The sequence below is a fragment of the Balaenoptera borealis genome (assembly GCF_965194805.1).
Source record: "Balaenoptera borealis genome assembly, chromosome: 5".
Lineage (NCBI taxonomy): Eukaryota > Metazoa > Chordata > Mammalia > Artiodactyla > Balaenopteridae > Balaenoptera > Balaenoptera borealis.
This window is the reverse complement of record NC_138862.1, coordinates 126,062,900-126,083,024: the sequence shown is the minus strand read 5'-3', so window position 1 is coordinate 126,083,024 and position 20,125 is coordinate 126,062,900. Positions and strand designations below refer to the sequence as shown.

The 20,125-nt window shown below is 47.3% G+C and overlaps 1 protein-coding gene across 3 annotated transcripts in view; it reads right to left on the bottom strand.

Moving 5' to 3' along the window:
* Positions 1–19,190, bottom strand: part of NMNAT3 (nicotinamide nucleotide adenylyltransferase 3) — a 115,125-nt gene extending 95,935 nt beyond the window's left edge. For 2 of the 3 annotated variants that reach the window (XM_082392402.1, XM_082392403.1), the window contains exon 1: positions 18,893–19,190. The gene's annotated coding sequence lies outside the window, so the exon portion shown is untranslated. The remainder of the gene's footprint in view (positions 1–18,892) is intronic. The other variant, XM_082392404.1, reaches the window with a different exon arrangement.
* Positions 19,191–20,125: the final 935 nt, after the last annotated feature.

The following is a 20,125-nucleotide window of genomic DNA, read 5'->3' as shown; positions in this document are numbered from 1 at the left end:
CTCACACCTGCCTTTCTGTGACAGGGTCCAGGTGGTCTTTGCGGGTCACATCTGACATCGCCTCTGCACAGCCCCTCCCAGGGGACACCCAGGACACAGCGTAGGTGAAGGAAGGCGGTGCCCTTGGCTTTCTCCTCTTGCAAGGGGCCCAGCACAGGGAGCCACAGGCTTCTCTCCCAGAGCAGCAGCCTCTTTCAAGGGCCCCGCCCTCCCACACCTGGCTCACCCCTCTGACCCTCCGGCTCATCTTCCGAGGGAGCTGTTGGAGTGGCAGATGCCGGAGAGCTCAGGCATGCGGGGAAAGCACTTGTTTGTTGTTTTGAATGTATATGTCAAATTTTCCTCAATCTTTAATAGGAAAGATTTTCAAACATCCTGCCAAGTTGAAAGAATTTAAAAATGAACACCTGGCTATCCCCCACCTAGACTCTACCATTCATATTTTATTATGTTTGTTGTGTAATATATCTATCCCTCCATCCATTCATAAATTCAGCTTATTTTTTGGATGCCTTTCATAGTAAGCTGCAGACAGCAATACCCTTCTCCCTGAACACTTCAGCAAGCATATCACTGACTGGAGTTCTGTATTGGTTTAGCGTTCTTTTCCCCATTTTCTGAACATAGAGTGAAATGCACAAGTCTTGAGGGTACCATTCAACGAATTTTGACAAATGCATGCACCCATGTAACTCCAACCCCTATCAAGACACAGAACATCCTATTGCCCCAGAAAGTCCTCTCACGCCCCTTCCCACTCAATCTCCCAGCCCCCCTCCCCGCAAGCAACCACTGTTCTAAATTACAGTGTATAGTCTCTGTGTCTGGCTTCCCAGGCGGTGTGTCCATCAGTAGTTTGTCCTTTTCATCGGCATGTAGTATTCCATTCTCTGGCTGTACCACAGTTTATCTAGATAATTTTCCCATTGGTGAATTCCTTTTTTAAAAGTAAAGATTATTGCCTCATCAAGGTTGTTCTGTAATGAAGTCACGCTTGCATTCTAACCTGTCTCTCTTGTGGGGAGAAGACCAGGTGTGCTCAGAGTTAGCATAGACCTGCCTGACCCATGGGAGGGGACGAAGGGCAGAAATAGTGTATTCCGTCACCTTTGTGAAAAAAGAGTGAAAATCACAGTTCTAGAGTAGAGACTCTCAAAGTGTGATGGGATGCAAGATGATTCTAGGCCAGAACTTTAATATGTTTATTGTTACAAGTATGTCCTATAGCTGGCCTGTGAAACTAGTTTTCCTACATGAAAGGGATATATGGTTTGCTTTTTTGTGTTTTTTTTTTGGCTGCATCTCTCAGCATGTGGAATCTTAGTTCCCCGACCAGGGATCGAACCCGTGCCCCCTGCATTGGAAGCTCGGGGTCTTCACCACTGGACGGCCAGGGAAGTCCCTAGTTTGCCTTTAAAATAAGTTTATTTACATAAAAACTTTAAAGAAATATTAAACAAATACACAGGAAGTAAAGATAGGGAAAAAAATCATGAGAATTGTAGGCAGATGACTGTGGTGCTGGGAAACATTCCGTAGAGCAGAGGTCATCAACCCTGGAGGAACATTCAAATCACCTGGAGCTTTAAAATCACCCATGCCTGGGTCCTACCTCCAGAGCCTCTCATATAATTGGCCAAGGTGTATCCGGGGCATCAGTAGGTTTAAAAAGCTCCCCAGGTGATTCTAATGTGCAGCTGGGATGACGAGAATGGTTTGGAAAGCCACAGTTCTGCAAGTGTGGCTTCTGGGCTGGCACATATCACATCACCTGGCCACTTCTTAGGCGTGCAAATTCTTAGCCCCCACTCCAGAACTACTGAATCAGAAATTGCGGATGGGCCCCAGCAATCTGGGACTTCACAAGCCCTCCAGGTGGGCCTGATGCAGCTCAAGTTTGAGAACCGCTTCTCAAGGGGCATGGGCAACAAACCCTAAAAGCAGCCTTCATGGTACCAATCTGGCCAAGGTCAGCTGGCTCTGCCTGAGCCAGCCCCTGGGAAGCCCTTCTCCTCCCCGGGACAGAGAGGGTAGGTGGAGACCAGGTGGTGAGAATTACCAAGGTGATGACAACCTGGTGTCCACCGTGTCTTAACCTCAATGAATTCACAAACCAGTTAATCAGCCCTCAGAAAATCCACTGTTGACTACAATTTTATTTTCACCATGATTTTTGATTATCACTGACCTCCTTCCACTCCATTACCCTTGTTAATGGAGAATTGACTATGCAGTTAAAATGAATGTTTCCTCTACTAACAGAGCTGTACCAGATTCATCTCAGAGTCCCTCGCAGCCCAGAAAATGTGATGAGTCTACGGATGTATCGATCTGATACAATTAATTTCACCCAGAATATATGAAATTACCACTCAGAGGTCACCTATTATGTGTTCCTATGTCCAAAGGCTTATAGGGAAGAAATAGAGTGCTAGTGGAAGAATAACACGGTATTTAGAGAGCTAAACCAGTGCTTGGCCGAGTTTGGCCTCTTGGCTGGCAGTAACGTCTGTATTAAAAGACGCTCAACACAGTTCTACAGATTTGTCAAAGTCCTTGGAAATACTGAGAAGATAAGAACAAACGCTCTGAGGGCTGCTTCTCTTCACCGGCTGGCTACTTTGATAAGGAAAAATGCAAAGAAAGAGGAGGCTAACAGGAGCCCATGGAATCTGATTATCTCTTCCAATGCTAAGTCTGAAAAATGAACTTTCATGTACCACTCAAAAGATTACAGAATTTGCCAAGGAAAATGTGCTGGGGGGTCAGCAGCGACAAGTGGAATTTGTCTTAAGTGTACGTACCGTGAGAAGATGTTGGACAAAACACCATGGTCCTTTTCTCTTAGCCTAACACAGCAAAGGCGGGATGCCACCACGAAGGACAAATCAGGCAGCCTTGGGAAGGACGGTCGAACACTGCAGGAACTCTCTCTGTGATCAGGCATCAAAAAAGACTAGGCCAGCTGTCTCGTAGTTACCTGACTCTGCACTGACTACACACAGCTCCAGGAGAGCAATCACAACTGGGAGAGCCAGAATCTGGTCCCACTAAGTGACTCCGCCTAGAAGCCCGCCCCTCCGAGGGCTGCCCCACCCACGCCCTACACCCCTCTGCCTCTGCTCCCAAGCTCCGCCCACCACTGCCAGCATTTATTTGTGGGTCTCCAGAGTGCAGAGTTGTGTCTAATTCAGCCCAAGACAAAGTACGTCCTGAGGCCTCAGCAAATGACTTAAAAAAAACAACAACCAAACAACTTTTTATTATAAAAAATTACATCATACAGAAAAGTAGAGGAAATAGTGTAATGGACTGCAACACAGCCGTCTCCAAATGCTCATGAACGTGTTTCCAAGTTTACTTCATCTTTTTTCCGCTGGAAGTATAACTACGCACGTTATAAACACCATGACGTTTCACCTCTGAATACTTAGAAAATAAAGGACACTTTCTAAAGCAAGGCCACTTTCTTACTTATTCATAATACCATGATCACACCTGACAAAATTGACAACAATTAACAAAAATCCCTCAATATCATATAAGACAGGTCCAAATGTCAGCGTATATCTTTTGAGGAAAGAAAATATCGATACAGTTTGGGCAACCCCGGGAGAGACAGAGAGATGTGAATGCCCCCGCAGGGTCCCCAGGAGGCAAATGCGCTCACCCCTGTCCCACCTGGGGGCTCCATCATTCCCAGAGGCGCGAGAAGGTGGAGGGGCCTTCCCTCAAGTGGGGTCCCCTTCTGGAGATTTGGGGGACCTCGCCCCGACAGCGCCACCACATCCAAACAGAGCGCTCCCAGGCCCCTCCAGTCAGCCGTCTCCCACTCGGTGACCAGTCTTGTCCAGGAGGCTGGATCTGATCAGACGAACCCACCCGTAGGCCCAGCTCTGCCAGCGACACGCTTGCCTTGAGCAGGTCGCCTGAGCTCTGGGAGCCTCTGTGTGTTCCTCTGAAATGTGGGAGACAAGGCCTGCCTCAGAGGGCAGTCATGAAGACCGAAGGAGACAGTGACACAGGCTCTGTCGTGGAGCGCCTAGCACACTGCTTGGGCAGTAACGAGCTCACTGAAGTTCTGCTGCTGCCACTGGGGGTGGCAGTGATCCCCTTTAAGGCCATAAGGGCAGCCGAAGGCATGAGATTGAGCGAGGGCCAGGCAGAGAGAGGCCCGCACCCTGCAGATCTCTAAGGCAGGGCTTGCCTGATGCAAGAGGTCCTAGGGCGGGCCCTTCCCAGCTCCCGTGTCCTCCATGTGGGACGGCGCTGCCAGATGGAAGTGCTGAGGAGTAGGGGGAGGAAGGCCATTGGACCATCAGAGCGGAAGCGTTCCCTGCACGGGGCCTCTGGCCGCCCACCTGGGCCATCTGGTGTCTCCTACTGGCCTCCCGCTAGCCCCGAACCTCGCCTCAAGGCACCAACCCTGGTTCTTCAAAACCACCTGCCATCAGCTCCTCCTCCTTCACTCTGTGTTCATGACAACCACTGTCCACCACCACCGCTGCCCACCATCAACACTACTGTTTATTAAGCATCTGCTACATTCCAGGAGTTTGCTGTGTAATTTTTGGACAATATCTCCCTGACTCCACACTCCAATCTTTCAAGAAAGACATGATTACCCCCCTTTACTTAGTGACTTAAAACAATATACATTTTATTATCTCACACTTCTGGAGGTCAAAAGTCCAAAAGAGGTCTCACTTGATTAAAACCAAGGTGTCGAAGGGCTGCATTTCTTTCTAGAGGCTCTAAGGGAGAATCCATTTCTTGCCTTTTCCAGCTTCCAGAGGCTGCCCTATTCCTTGGCTCGTGCCCTGTTCCATCTTCCCAGCCAGTGATGGCCGGCCCAGTCTTTCTTACACTGTATCACTGTGACCGTCTCTCCAGCCTTCCTCTTTCATTTGTAAGGACTCTTGTGATTACATCGAGCCCATCTGGATGATCCAAGATAATTTTAGAGTCAGCTGATTAGCAACCTTAATTTCATCTGCAACCTTAATTCCCTCACGCCATGTAACCAAACCTATTCACAGGTTCCAGGGATTGGGATGTGGGCCATTATTCCGTCCACCAGAGAGAGACTGAAACTCAGAGAGGTAATGGGGCTTACTCAAGGTCACACAGCTATTAAGTGGTACCAGACTCAGATGTCAGATTATGGAGACTCCAATCTAGCTCTGCTCCTGCTACTTCGCTGTGTGACCTTGGGCAAGTCACTCAACCCCTCTGGCCTCAGTTTCCTCACTTACAAAATGAAAAGGCTATCTAAGCACTCTCTAAAATATCTCCTAGCAGCCAGTCTGTGACGGTCTGAGGACCTTGACCTTCTCCTAATAACACATGTGAGAAAGCCCAGGACCCCATGAAAGTCTCACCTCGTCTTGTCCACACTAACTGAGGCTCCAGTACTGACCATTAGAGGGAGCCAGCATCGACTTCCTTCTTTCCCCTGGCTGGAATATTCCAAGCCTTTTGTCCTGGGAACCATGGAGATACGGACTTACGGACACCTGACTGCCTTACCCCCGTGCCCCTCCCAGCACACCACACAAATCTTAAGTCAACTATTATGTGTTTTCCTCCCAATCCCCAGCTTAGAGGAGAGTAAGGATTAAGGTTTCTTTACACAATGAGAAGAAAATGAGAGAGTGAGAAAATCAGACAGTAAACATACAGGGATGTGCAGGCTTTTTTGTTGAGAGTTCCCAAACCAAGTCAGAAAAAAACTGCTCTTCTTTTCTTTTTTATAATGAACTTTTTAAAAAAAGCACTATTTACTACAGAAAATTTCAAACATATACAAAAATAGAGAGATGAGCACAGTGAATTTTTTTTAACTCACTCCTAGGCCTACCACCTCCAATTCAGGTACTCCTCTCAGTCTGAAATTTGAATTTTGAATCACCATCTGCAGTGGGCCACTCCATGTGTTTTGGAAACTGCTCTGCTACCACTCCTTATGATTCTGGAAGGTCTGTCAATCAAGATGGCCAGAAAACCTTAACTATAGACAAATCAGAGCCCCTTTTCAATATGAACACTGGACGAAAGAGTATCTTCTTCTGAAATCAGGAGCTGTAAACTCCACATAAGCCTGGAGCTGCCATTCTCCCTACCTTAGAGAGTGAAGCCAACACAGTGGTGTTCATAGTGGAACTGCTGAAAGATAGAGAAGGTGCACTTCCTGGTGCCATGATCTGAGCACCTGGATCCAGCTGTGCCTGATACCCTAAAACGTTTTTATTCTAATAGCCATATGCCTAGCTTTGCTTGACTTAGTTTGAGTGAGGTTTCTATTCCTTGTAACAGAAAGAATCTTGAACATCCCCAGAAAGCCTTCTTTAAAACAACTAGCATAACTGTCCATTTTTCCCGTGAGGGTTAGAGATAAGCCTCCCTAATTTAACAAAAACAATCTATATTCCTTAGGGAATATATTTCCCAGCAGAGAAAGAGTGAAAATATGTGATTTAAGGATACTTCCTCAAGCAGGAAAGGACAAGCTGTCAGAGAGTGGTCCTGGGTTGAACAGGGAGACTGCACAAAAACTGGGCTTTGGGCCCAGGCCTCCTGGGGTACAGCCATGAAGCTAGGCAGGATAGGGTGGGACCAGGTTCCAGTTTCAGTGACTGAGGGAGGACCCACTTAGGCCTCAAGTGGTACCTGCCACTAAGAGACAAGGCTCCAAATGAAATTAGAGGAGGTGGATCACAGGCCACCCAGAAACCTGTACTCAGTCACCTTTCCCTACTCTTCCTTCTTCCGCCTCCTCGCCACAGGCCTCCTTTGCACACTGTGGACACCGAGCTCCCTGTGCCAGGCAGTGTGGAAATGAGCTACAACGGCGACAGCCCATGACCCGTGGGATCCCACAGTCCAGTGAGAGGAGGCAGGTAAGTGCACGATGGAAGGAGCTGCAAGGCATTATGGGAAGAGGATACACATAACAGGCTGGAGCCCTTGAGGAAGATTTCCTAGTTTATTGTCTCACATGAAGGATGGCATATGTATGTTACGCACTGCAGTAGCATCTGTCATAGAGAAAGACTGCGAACAGCCCGGGGCCCACCCACAGAGAACTGGTTAAGTAAACTGGGGTAAAGCCGCTCAGTGGAATGCTGTGCCTCTGTGAGGGAGGGAGACGGAGAGGAAGGGAGAGAGGGAAGGAGAGAATGCTTTATGTACTGATATGGAAATCTCTCCCAGACATATTGTTAAGCAAAAAAAAAAAAAAAAAAAAAAGCAAAATGCAAAATGGTGAGTATAGAATACTGTGTTTTGTATAGGGGTGAAATATAAAAAAGACCTATAAACTCTCAAAGAATTATAAAGAAACATAACAGTGGTTGTCTGTGGGGAGGTAAGGGTATTGGGATATGGGATGAGAAAGACCATTTTCATTGAATACATTTACATTTATTTTTTTTAAACTTTCCAATCATGTAAATATGTTACCTATTCCAAAAAAATTTTAAATAAAAGGTAAAGCTTCTGTGGCATTTAGGGTAGTTCTCAAAGGGACACGTTTGGGGACTGTGGCTTAGGTGCATTTCCAACACAGCTGCAACGTGATGCTGGCGTGCCTTCTGTTGAGAAGCAGGTCTACGTCCTGTCCCTCTGTAGCTGGGCAGGCAGGTAAATATGGCAGAAATGACACCCTGAGACATCTGAGGGTGTGCCAAGAGAGGTGACGGAGCTTCCACCTGGTCCTCTTGGGATGTTTGCTCTCAGAACCCAGTTGTCCTGCAGGGGGGAACCGAGGCCAGCAGCCCCGCCCAGCCCAGGTCCCAGCCACTAGGCCCTGAGTGAGGGGGGGCACTGAGATGGCCAACTAACTGCCACTAGATGAGAGCCCCAGGGTGGGACCTGCTTCACTGAGTCCAGCCAACCCCCAGAACTGTAGAGACAAGAACCAAATAACTGTTTTCTTTCAATCCCTTAAGTTTTGAGGAGCAGTTCTTGGTTTGTGCCTCTGTCTTACACTTGATTTTCCAACATGGAAGCTTTCTGACACACTTAGAACAGTTTACCTATAAGCCCAAGGGGGTAGCAGAAACCAACCTGGGGGCAAGTATTTAGTTGGCCCTATGAAAGTAGGAATAGTCTAAACAAATGAAACATATGACTCTGGATGCCCATGGGGACCACAAGGGGCACCATTCAGCAGGCTGCTGGGTACCAAGGTCTGGGCTCCAGAGAGGGGATGTGACGGAGCTGAGGATGCAGGAGGCGTCTGGGTAAAGGTGGTCATTAAAAACCAGGGCCGGGAATGAAGTCATCCAGGTGGAGTGCACAAACAAGAGAAGGAGACCCCCGGGGATGCCCCACTGAAAATGCCAGCAGAGGAAAAGGAGCAGGTAGAAGTCAAAGAATCATCATCAGGGAAGAAGGAGGAAAATGCAAGAAAGAAGAGTTCAAGAGCTGGGCATGGTCAGAGGTGTCAAATGTTACACCGAAGATACAGAGAGAGCTCTGGAAGATTTGGCAATGCAGAGGTCACTGGTGACCTCTCTATAGGAGAGTAGCCTTCCTGAAGTGGTGGGAAAAAAAGGAAGCTCTCAGTGCATTCCCATCAATACAAATCACTGCAACCAAACTTGATGAGACCAAACAGCAAATAATTTGGGGCTCCCTGCTTTATCTTCTGAGCAACATTAGAGGGGAAAAGGCAGAAAGGGAAAAATCAAAATGCATATAATAGAACGAAACAAGGGAGACAAACATTAACAAATTGAGTAGATACCGTCTGCACAACAAAGAGGCGACTGAAAAGCATAAGGTGAGGAAAAACTACCTCTTGAGTTCATCTTTTTTTTTTTAGAGAGAGACTGTGAAGGATTCCTTTGTTTTGTTGGCCGTGCACAGTAATGTCAAGGCCAAGTACAAAGGTGTGCAACAGCATGGGGAGTCCAGAGGCTTCATCCAGTCAGCCAGTCCTGAGGAGCTGGAGTGGCTGCAGGGGACGCTTTGTAGAGGAGGATGCAGGCTTGGGTATCAGGGAGTGAAGTCTGCTGTGCGCACGGGACACAGGAATAGGGCACTAGCACCAAGCATCGCCATCCCGCTCTTTATGGAACGCACATTAAACCATACCTTAAAGGGAAATGGCCTCATTTCTCTAAAATGCCGGGATCTTGAATGAATGCCCCTTCTATGCAAATACTAAAATGCCCATAACTCAAAGCATATGAGATTTAGCCACTAAATCCTATTGAGCTTGCTACATGAACAATTTTAAATCTTCTCTTGGAGTAAGGCTTTCTCATTTGTAGTGACAAATATGCCAACAGACAATAAATACATGGAAATGTTTCTAGAATCTGCAATATGCCCCCAAATTTCTGCCATTATTCCTCCTCCGTGCATAGAAAAAAAAAAAACAGGCATATAAAATGGATTGGGACTCAAACTATAGAGTGAATTAAGTTGAAATGTCAGCACAACCATATTGTATGTCAATTGTTAACAGATACTTTGATGAAGTGCTTACTAAATCTTTAATTGGAGATGGAGTGTTTCTATAGAAAGGCAATGACTACAAAACATTTATCACAGTGTCTAAAGCCATAACTACAGACATTCTCTCCCATCCTCTGGTATCAGTGTCAGTATGGTGAATCCAGCATTAATATTAAAACACGGCACTGGAGACATAATTATGGGTTGATACAAATGAGGTTCAATGTTTTCTCCCAATGAATTTTCCTTTTAGGGTCATCTTAGTGTATTACACTTGAAAAATAACAGAAAAAAAATCGAGCTACAAGAGAGGGGGAAACGTTGCCAAAATAAAGATAACTCTTCTTATATACTCAGGCCGTCTTTTAAAGTGTTGGGTCTCAAAGCGCATGGCTGCAGAATACTAGTGTTCTGCCACTTAAATCAAATATTGGTAGTCTAGCCCAACTCACAGGGGAAAAAAATGGTAATATTTTTCTTTTCTAAAGTTTTCTTCCCATGATTTTTCATTAATTTTGAGGGTTGGCTACTCTTAAGGTAGTCTTCAATTGAGTATAAACAGGTCTGATTCAGCACAGAATTATGGATTTGGTTATTTTCAGTTTAGCGCACTGATCACGTTCATGGTGTTTAGGGAAGAACAGCACAGCAGACACTGTCCGTGCTACGCCCTGAGCTCTCAGGACTCATTGTTTCAGAGCAAGCCAGCATCTTCTATGAGTCAGCACCTGCAGCCCTTTGCCCTGGTGCTTTACCTGGTGACTGGAAGCTGCCGGAAGTCCCAGAGAATTCGCTTCCCCTAAGGAGCCTTGCTCAACCAATGACAGATCGCAAGGGTGTGTATATACCCAGCCGCCCATCCCCAGGAGAGGCCAATTCTGGGATGGGTGCCCTACACACTGGCTGCCGGAAACTCCCAGCAGGTTTAAACTCCAGTGGTCCACGATGGTGATGGGCTCGATGGTGCGCCTCTCTGGCTCATTTCCCTACTTCCTTATTTCCCTTCTTTATTTGGGATTTCCTTCCAAATAAACCACACAGACTCAAATCCTTGTCTCAAGTAAGGACACGTGCCATGATTTCCCAACGTATGGCCAGCTGAGTATGAGAACTGCTGCTTTAGGACGTACCATTGGCCAAGCACTAGGCCCCTGCCAGCACTGGGCAGCAGAGGATGGAGGGGGACAGGGCGGACACTGGGACAGCTGGCGTCAAGAATGTAGAATCCAGGCCCTGAGGTACAGGAGTACCAAGGTCTAAGCAGGACAAGAAGCCAGAGTGATGTAGAGCCGCCCCAGGCAACTGCTGACTTAGGGAGTGAGTGAGTGTGTGTTTGGGGCCGGGGGGCAGAGTTTGCTGAAACTTTACCAATGAAGCCCCCAAAGGTTGCAAACCCAAACCCCCCATCCCTACCCCACCACTGGGGACTAGGTGGGGAACAGGGATGAGAGAGACTGGCAGAGGGGTGTGAGCCTGCAGGGCAGGGGTGGGCAGTTGCCGCCTCCAACTTATAAGACCCTGAGAATCTAAGTCTACACAGCCAGAGGGAGCACATCTCCTGGCCACTCAGCCAGTGGCCCCAGAGGATGTCCCTCAAGCAGAGACACCGAGGCAGGGAGCCAAGCCTGGCCTTAGAAACTGCTGAGTAAGAGATTTAATCAGGATAAGGCCACGAATGCAGTGACCTTAAAATCGCAAACAGCATAAAGATCATTATTGAACTTGGCTCGTTTTAGAATTTAAAAAAGACTTTATAGGAGTAATAAAACAATATAGAAAGTTTAAAATATGGAAAAAAGTCAGCCATTGTTCCACTGTTCAAATGCAATTCTTGTCCCCTTGAGGCACCCCTCATAGACCATTTTCTTGAATACATCTTTCATGGAACAGTATTCTGTTCACTGAGCGGGTAATGACTTCTCTCATTACTAATCTTCCTGTTTTTAAATATTCCACCAACCTGGTGTTCTGTAACTTGACACCCTCCTATACTGGATATTCAAGTCACTTGTAAGTTTTCACCATTATAAATAATGATGCATCTTCATACAGTGGCATTTTCCAATTTTCAAATTATTTTCTTAAGACAGAATTCCAGAAGCCAAAAGGCAGCAATTCAGTGACATCTGAAACAGGAAGCCCCCCTACTTTTATCATCTACAGTTCTTGGATTAGTCATAAAATATAAACCAGGTAACAGAAACTGGCATCCTCTTTCTCACACACAAAAAATGTTAAGACAAGGTCGACCAATAGCATCATAAAAGTTACATAGAAGTGGTGCTGGGAAAACTGGACAGCTACATGTAAAAGAATGAAATTAGAACACTCCCTAACACCATACACAAAAATAAACTCAAAATGGATTAAAGACCTAAATGTAAGACCAGACACTATAAAATTCTTAGAGGAAAACATAGGAAGAACACTCTTTTTTTTTTTTTTTAAACTGTAGATAAGAACACTCTTTCACATAAATCACAGCAAGATCTTTTTTGACCCACCTCCTAGAGTAATGGAAATTAAAACAAAAATAAACAAATGGGACCTAATGAAACTTAAAATCTTTTGCACAGCAAAGGAAACTATAAACAAGATGAAGAGACAACCCTCAGAATGGGAGAAAATATTTGCAAACGAATCAACAGACAAAGGATTAATCTCCAAAATATATAAACAGCTCATGCAGCTCAATATTAAAAAAACAAACAACCCAATCCAAAAATGGGCAGAAGACCTAAATAAACATTTCTCCAAAGAAGACATACAGATGGCCAACAAACACATGAAAAGATGCCCAACATCACTAATTATTAGAGAAATGCAAATCAAAACTACAAGGAGGCATCACCTCACACTGGTCAGAATGGCCATCATCAAAATATCTACAAACAACAAATGCTGGAGAGGGTGTGGAGAAAAGGGAACCCTCTTGGATTGTTGGTGGGAATGTAAATTGATACAGCCACTATGGAGAACAGTATGGAGGTTCCTTAAAAAACTAAAAATAGAACTACCATATGACTCAGCAATCCCACTACTGGGCACACACCCAGAGGAAACCATAACTCAAAAAGACACATGCACCCCAATGTTCTTTGCAGCACTATTTACAATAGCCAGGACATGGAAGCAACCTATGTGTCCATCGACAGACAAATGGATAAAGAAGATGTGGTACATATATACAATGGAATATTACTCAGCCATAAAAAGGAACGAAATTGGGTCATTTGTAGAGACGTGAATGGACCTAGAGATTGTCATACAGAGTGAAGTAAGTCACAAAGGTAAAAACAAATATCGTATATTAACGCATATATGTGGAATCTAGAAAAATGGTACAGATGAACCGGTTTGCAAGGCAGAGATAGAGACACAGATATAGAGAATAAACGTATGGACACCAAGAGGGGAAAGCGGGGGGGGGATGGGGGGGATGAACTGGGAGATTGGGATTGACATATATACACTAATATGTATAAAACAGTTAACTAATAAGAACCTGCTGTATTAAAAAAATTAAATGAAATTTTTAAAAAAAGTTACATAGAAGAAGGCCTGATGGGAGAATTAAAAAGCAAAGCAGTCTTTGATACTAAGTATAGGGTTTGTGCAATAAACACCAATTTCTGATCTTTAAAATGAGCATTTGAAGGTCAATAATAATTTCAAGTTAGACTCCTACACACTAATTCGTGTAACAGGCCTTCTGTTCTAATGATCAACTGCTCACAGAGCAACTTCTAGCCTTTTAAAGCCTGCTCTTTACCTGGCCTGGTGGGATTCCCTGACACTGACATTCATTCTCTCCCATATGCCACTTACTGGGCCCCAATTCAGCTTAGTTTGCATCACTTGTTTTCATCATTCTTCCCCCCGCCCCACCAACTGTCCACCCTTTCCGGCAGACTGGCTGAGAGCAGAGCAGCTGGTGGCTGTGGTTAGGGGGCAATTAGGCTGATCTCGTTGCTCAGCCTTGCTCCACACTCCTGTCTTGCCAATGCGGTAACTAGGTGGGAAGGACCGGAATCAAGGCGCGAACCCTCACACATCTGCCTTGAATACGTGAACTCTGCAAGTCAGGAGAGTTCCCACACTCCTACCTGGGCTGTGTCCTGCCTTGACAGTTCATTTCTATAACAGGAAGCAAGGGAGGGGGGTGCTGATGGAAGGCGGAAGGCAGGAAGGAAGACTGGCTCTAATTTAAAACCATCTTAGGAGCTTTAAAGAGTTCCAGGCTGACTGATGGGCACATTTACTCCTCAGAACCCTTTTCATAAATACCTACCCCTTAACATGCACTTCCTAGAGGCAATAAATACCGTCACTGTGTGTCAGCCTTATGGAAGGCAGATTTCCAGAGCCACTTCTTTTCTCCATGGCTCAGAGCCACACGATTACAAGCCTATTAGACCTGTACCCTGAGAATACAGCGCTCAAGCCCAACCCCACCAAGACTGGCGCAGAGGCCTGCTCAATTTCTGCACAGCGATGCGACTTTCCTTCCTTTGCTTCGGGGAAGACGGCAGCTCATCTCTTGTAATAAGGTCTACCTCTGAGACAGGTAGGGATCGAAGATGTATTTTGTCATCAGCGCTGGCCAAATAAATAAAATAACTCTCTAATAATATTTAGTCATGGAGAGAGAATGCTTCCTGGGGCTGTTTGGATCATGTCTTATTTAAAACTGGACTTCGAGTATGATTTTCTCTTTGTTCTCAGAGGAACGGACTGGGCTTGAAGGTAGGCGTGGTGTGCCTCTGGAGGACGCTGGTTCCTGACGAGGGACCACGCTGGGATGGCGGGGCTCTGGAGGGGTAGGTCACTGCCAGCTATCCCGCCCTCCCTCAGCTGCATGCAGACAGGTGTCCTCCACACACCCAGACAAGAGCAGTCAGCTTTGCCCTTCTTTCCCCTCAAATGACAGGTCTCTAGACGCAATGTCATAAAATCTATGCCAGAACCTCAGCCTGATGTGCCCAGAGATATCAAAGAAGGAGAAAAAAATAGGCTCTTGGTGGTCCCTGTCACTCTGAAGGGAGAGGGCCTCAAGGCCCACCACGCCCAATCTACCCCAGGTGAGCTGGACACCTGTATGTTGCCGCCACCTAGTATGAGAGATGCTGAGAAGTAGCACATCCAATGAGACAATATCCAAGGAGGGGCTCTGCAACTCTAAAGGGTTAAGTAAACCGGAGCATTAGCATTATTTTCCCATTTGGAAGCCAAAGCTCAGTGATTTTTAAAGTACACATTCTTATAAGACTACTTTGGCTGCATAAAATATTGTTTGCCAGAATTCATAGAAAAATACTATCCAACAGTCTTCAAAGGTATATAAATAATTCAGTATAAGCCTCCAACCAACATTTCCGGGCCCCCTCTATCTATATCAATACTGACTAAATCTCTATATCTATCCCACCTTTATGCGTTCTCCTGGCATGCCAGGCTTCTCATTCATGGCAGTTAATCTGGTTTATAACTTGACGTTGTGTGTGTGGTCATGTGCTTAATTCTGTCTTTATCAATAATCTGTCCCATGATGTCTTTGGGCCGCATGAGTGTGGAGACTGTGTCACTTTGTCTCAGCATTCTCATCCCCAGGACCCTGCCTGAGCATGTATAGAAGGAAGAAAGGGAGAGAAGGAGGGAGGAAAATGAGCAAGACATGGTGCTGGGCACCAGGGGTGCTCAATCCAATAGCTGTGGAAGCGCTCACAGCCCACAGAGGAGGTAATGCCAGGGCAGCAGGAAAAGTGATGCCCAGCAGAGGGGCCCAGTGGGACCACGGGAATGCAGGGTTGTTTCGGAAAGGCTTCCCTGCAATAGGCTGTGCCCCTGCAGGTGCTGCAGGGGTTCCAGCTTTCGGGGCAGATCCGGCCAGAGACAGGGGCAGCAGGAAGGCACGGGGATGCAGATCAGACCTTTACTGGGCGGGAGGCCAGACCCAGAGACGGCACTCCTGGGTGGAAAGGGCAGACAGCCCTGACTTCTAGAAGACACCGCCACATTCATCCAAGGCGTTTTCACCCCCCAAACCCATCACTGAGAACCTGTGATTTCCCCAGATTCACACTAGCCGCAGAACGCCTTTCTATTCCTAGTTCCAAGATTGGTGCTGTGGGTCTATGTGTACATGAGAGAGACAATGATGAGGGAATCACGAGTCCACTGTGGTTTGTTAAACACACCGTGCAGAACCACACGGCTAAAACGGTGGGGCAGGAGCTGCCGTCCTGAGGCCTGCCCTGCCAAAGGGGATCTGTCTGTCTTTACCAGAGAACTGTGATAAACGAGCAAAGACAGACACTGGTCAGGATGAGCCACTTTATTTAAAAGCTTCGACAGCCCAAAGTGGTTTAACATAGATGCATGGAAGATTTATCTAGATGATAAACCTGAACTTGAAAGACACATAAATTATAATTTTACAGTTTTTTTTCCTTTTAAGATTTCACATAGTCAAGTGCTTTAAGTAATGCATGAAATGCACATAAAGCTGTCTGGTTAGCATCTGCAGAGAACCTCTGCTTCCAGACAGGACAGAGTTCAGAATCAACGCCACCCATCTGTGTCTGTGGCCTTCCGTTTCCTCATCGCAGTGGACAGCACTGGGAGGATTAATCAATATAATAATAATAACAGCAGCTATTATTGACTGAGTACTTCCCAAACCCTGTGCTGTGCATTGAGGACGGCACACCACACACTTACATATGAGCATTACTGACTGCTCATAACGGCCCTACAAATGAGGGGCAATGAGTCCCATGTTACAGATGCAAAATTGTACTTCAGAGAGCTTCTGTCATGCATGTGAGGTCACACAGGCAATTTCATCTGACTCCAAAGCTGCAGTGTTCACCACTAAGCTGCAACATACATGAAAATCCTCGGCCCTTAGCAAGGGCCTAAAAACATTAGTTATCTCTCCCTATCTTCATACTCCCTTCTTTTAACAGCACACTTGCACACTGAGAAATTTGATCTGTGGGTTTAGGTTCCTTTGTTCATTCATTCATTCATTCATGCCTTCATTATGGGCCCAGTATTCTGCTGGGTACAGGGCTTACAGAATTGGATTCCACAGCTCCTGGACCGGTTTCAGGCAATTACCATAGCCACAGGAGGGCAGGGGTCAGCATGGAGCAGGGGCAGCTATTCACCGGGGACCCACACCCAGCTGTGGGTTAGGGACAATCCAAACAAGACAACGTTGGATCTTTTTCAACCCTAGTTTTTCCCCCATGCTTTTGCTGTGTTTTCTTTGGCCTGAGTCTTCAGGCCTTCTGACAGCCTGGCTGCCCAAGAGGCCTTTTATCACCCAGAACACCGCTTTTTCCTGCCAGGGCTGATGCTTTCCAGTAAAACCACTGCAACAGATAACACAACTCCCCCACTAATCACCCTGCACAGTTCCTCAGAATCAACCTCTCACCCCCACCTCCTATCTTCTGCCTGCCTTGTTTCACCAATTTTTACCCAGAATAAGGAATAATAACAATAGCAGCAGCAGCAGTAACTTCTACATGTCAGGCACTGCTCTATGTATTTTAGGTACATTAACTCATTAAATCCCATAATAACCCTCTTAGGTAGGCACTATTATTACTCCTATTTTAGTTCACTTAGGGGAAGAGGGAGGGAGGTAACATTTCTTCAGGGCCAACTAGATGCCAAGCACTGTCTTAAGCTTGCACAATCAGATAATAAGTGACCTGCCCAGGGTCAGGCACAGAGCTGGGAAGTAACAAATAAGAACCTGAACCCAGGTCTGTGACTGCCTAACCCAGCGCTCTCCTTTTGGTCTCCGCAGGTGGCATTGCCACAGTCTGCAAGGGGAAACAGAGTGGCTGCACAAAGCCTGCCCTCTCCCCCTCTTCCCCCAGCACCCTTCTGTTAACACCTGTCCTCTGCTTTTTTTTTTTTTTTACCCCTACTCACAAATGGTGCCAGACTCTTCTCTCAACTGTGTTCTCCACTCTCTGGGCCTCCCGGCCTGTTTTCATGGAGCAAATCCGCAGTCTCCACCAACAGTATAAACCGAGCCAAAGAAGGAATTGGCATCATCCAAGCCAATAAAATATACCAAGCAGTCGCCAGCCGGTGTTTTCTGATGCTTCCAAACCTCTCCTAAATCCCTGGGGGTCCTCAGCGAGGGACCAGTAGGGTTGCTGCCTCTTGGGAGTTTTCTGGCCCGTTTTGGGGGGAGATGCCACCAACGAAAATAAGGAAGTAACATGCTCAGCAGAGGAGTGTGAGCCTTATGTTCTCAGGGGGTTCATGGTGTTGGCACTAACAGGTGAGCCTTTCTGGGAAATGTATACCTGGCCCTGACGGAAGCAGGAGGCTTTCCCTGGCAAGGCGATTGGATCAGGCTCTCTCCTCTGGGCTCCAGAGCACCACGGCTGAGACTACCAGTGTACTTCACCTGGCCCACCCTGCATGAGCTCCAGGAGGGCAAGGCCAATGTAAAGTGGGCACCAGTTAAATATTTTAAGAATGAATGACTAAAGCAGTCCTCATTTTAGAGAACAAGCTGTTTGAGAGATTCTACTCAGACAAGGAGACAGGACTCCAGGAGAGGGGAAGTGAGTGCCCAGAGGTAGCACACTGCGTTCAGCCCAGATCAACACCCTGCTCCATCCACAGAAACCTTCACCTTCACTTCACTTACTGCACGCTTGGAACACCACTAAGTCATTTACATGCAAAGTCTCAATCGTCAATGGGGAGGAACAGTCCCATTTTACAGAGGAGGAAGTTAGGGAACTTGCTTTGCTTCCCACTTTCAGTGGGCAGGTCCCACTGACCTTCCTTTTCTCAAACAAGCCACACTCTCTCCCAGCAAGTGTGTTTGCTCCATCGTTCTCCACCTCGGGACCCTGCCATTCATATTGAAGTGTGAGCTCCAGCATCCTTTATAGATGGGGACCACCGGCTAAATGCTCTCCCAGCACACTGCACTTCCTATCTTCACAGATCTTTCAGTTTTAACTTTTACACTCACGTGTGGAGATTACCTATTTGCTGTGGGTCTCTCTTACCAGACCGCGAGCTCCACGGGGGGTGGGCACTACGTTCGTTGGCCCGCACTGTACCCCCCAGCACTGAGCCCAGTGGCGGGCACTCATATGGCATGCAGGATTTGGTGGATCCTTATTTGCATTTGTTGAGTGCGCTAGTGCTGAAGATGGGCTCGGGTCTGAGCCACAGGGGTGCTGGGGTTAGGTCGATAACGCTGTGGCGAGAATGGGCGGCGCCGGCTGTACACAGGAGGCGTTCTGGGGTTCATCCGACCCAGACGGGCTACCGGGCTCCGCACTCCGCCGCCACCTGTCGCCCCGGCGCGGGCCAGGTTTCGGCGGGCGCCCGCCAGGGCAAAGACGGGCTGAACAGGCCCGGCCTTGGCTGCGCTTACCTGCGCGTCGCGGGGCTCCGCAGAGGCACTCGGCGAGCCTCTGGGGGGGGACTGCAGGGGACTGGAGGCCCGGCGGCGCCGAACCGGGGCTCTTCGCCCGCGCGCGGCCCCGCACCCAAGGCCCGGTGAAGACCGCTCCAGGCCTCCGCACGCACCGCCCTTTACGGTTGGGCAGCCAGTCACCTGCCCTTCCCACCCCCGCGCTGGGGAGAGGGCCTAAGGCGAACTTGACCCTGCGCTGCAAGGGCTTCCCGAGGTGGGCGGAGTCAGAGAGAAACCGCGGCGCCCAACTTCCTCCATGGGGGCGGGCCCTAAAGAGACCCCGCCCAGCACCCCCTCCCCTTCCTGCCAAGCCACGCCCCCAGCGCCCCGCCTCTGCTCCCACTCCCTGGCTTGTGTGCGCATTTGCATTTTATTTTTCTATGTTTTGCGTTCCGTTTTATTACTTATTTTTATTTTTTACTTTCTTTTTTTAAAGATCGAATTTAAAAATATATCTAAGTAATGCATGAGCACTTTTTACAAAATAAAATTACCTGCATGTTCTTATAATGGAAGCAACAGAGCCCTCTCCCTTGCGCCCCACCACGCAGTCCTTTATAGCACTTACTGCGTTGAGTTCTGCTAGTGCTTACCCCCTTGTCGCTAAAAAATAAGCTTACACAGAGGTTTCTTGAGTTATCTGTTGACTTTCTGCCATGTTCGATGAGGATTTACTCTCTTCCTGCGCCCCTGCCTTCCCTCTCCTGACAAGTTTACCCCTCTGTTCTCAAGTCCTGCCCTGGTGAGCTCTGACACCTCAAACCAGGAGTGGATGAAGGCTTTCTGGGGCCTGAAGCGTATACAATTGTGGGGGGAGGGGAGTAGGAGGGCTGTTTTAGAAAGCCCTACAGAATCAAGCCTTGCAAATGAAAATTTATTTAGAATGGGAAAAAGCAATCACAACAAAATGCTGGGACCTTGGAGATTCAGGTCCATATCCTCTGAGATCTTCGCAGGTAATTTATTTCTTGAATTTGCTTCCCCAGTGTGGCCTGGCCTCCTCTGCCCACCCAGAACCCTCCATAACTCCCAGTCCTTACAGGGGCGGTGAAGGTCAAGATGCAACAATTTCTGCCAATAGGATTTCCTAATGGAGTGAACTGAAGTGTGCAAAAAAAAGAGATATCAAGGGTGATGTCAAGGTTTTGTGACTGCTGCACACCTCATTCCCAGCTTTTCCTAGCATCCGTG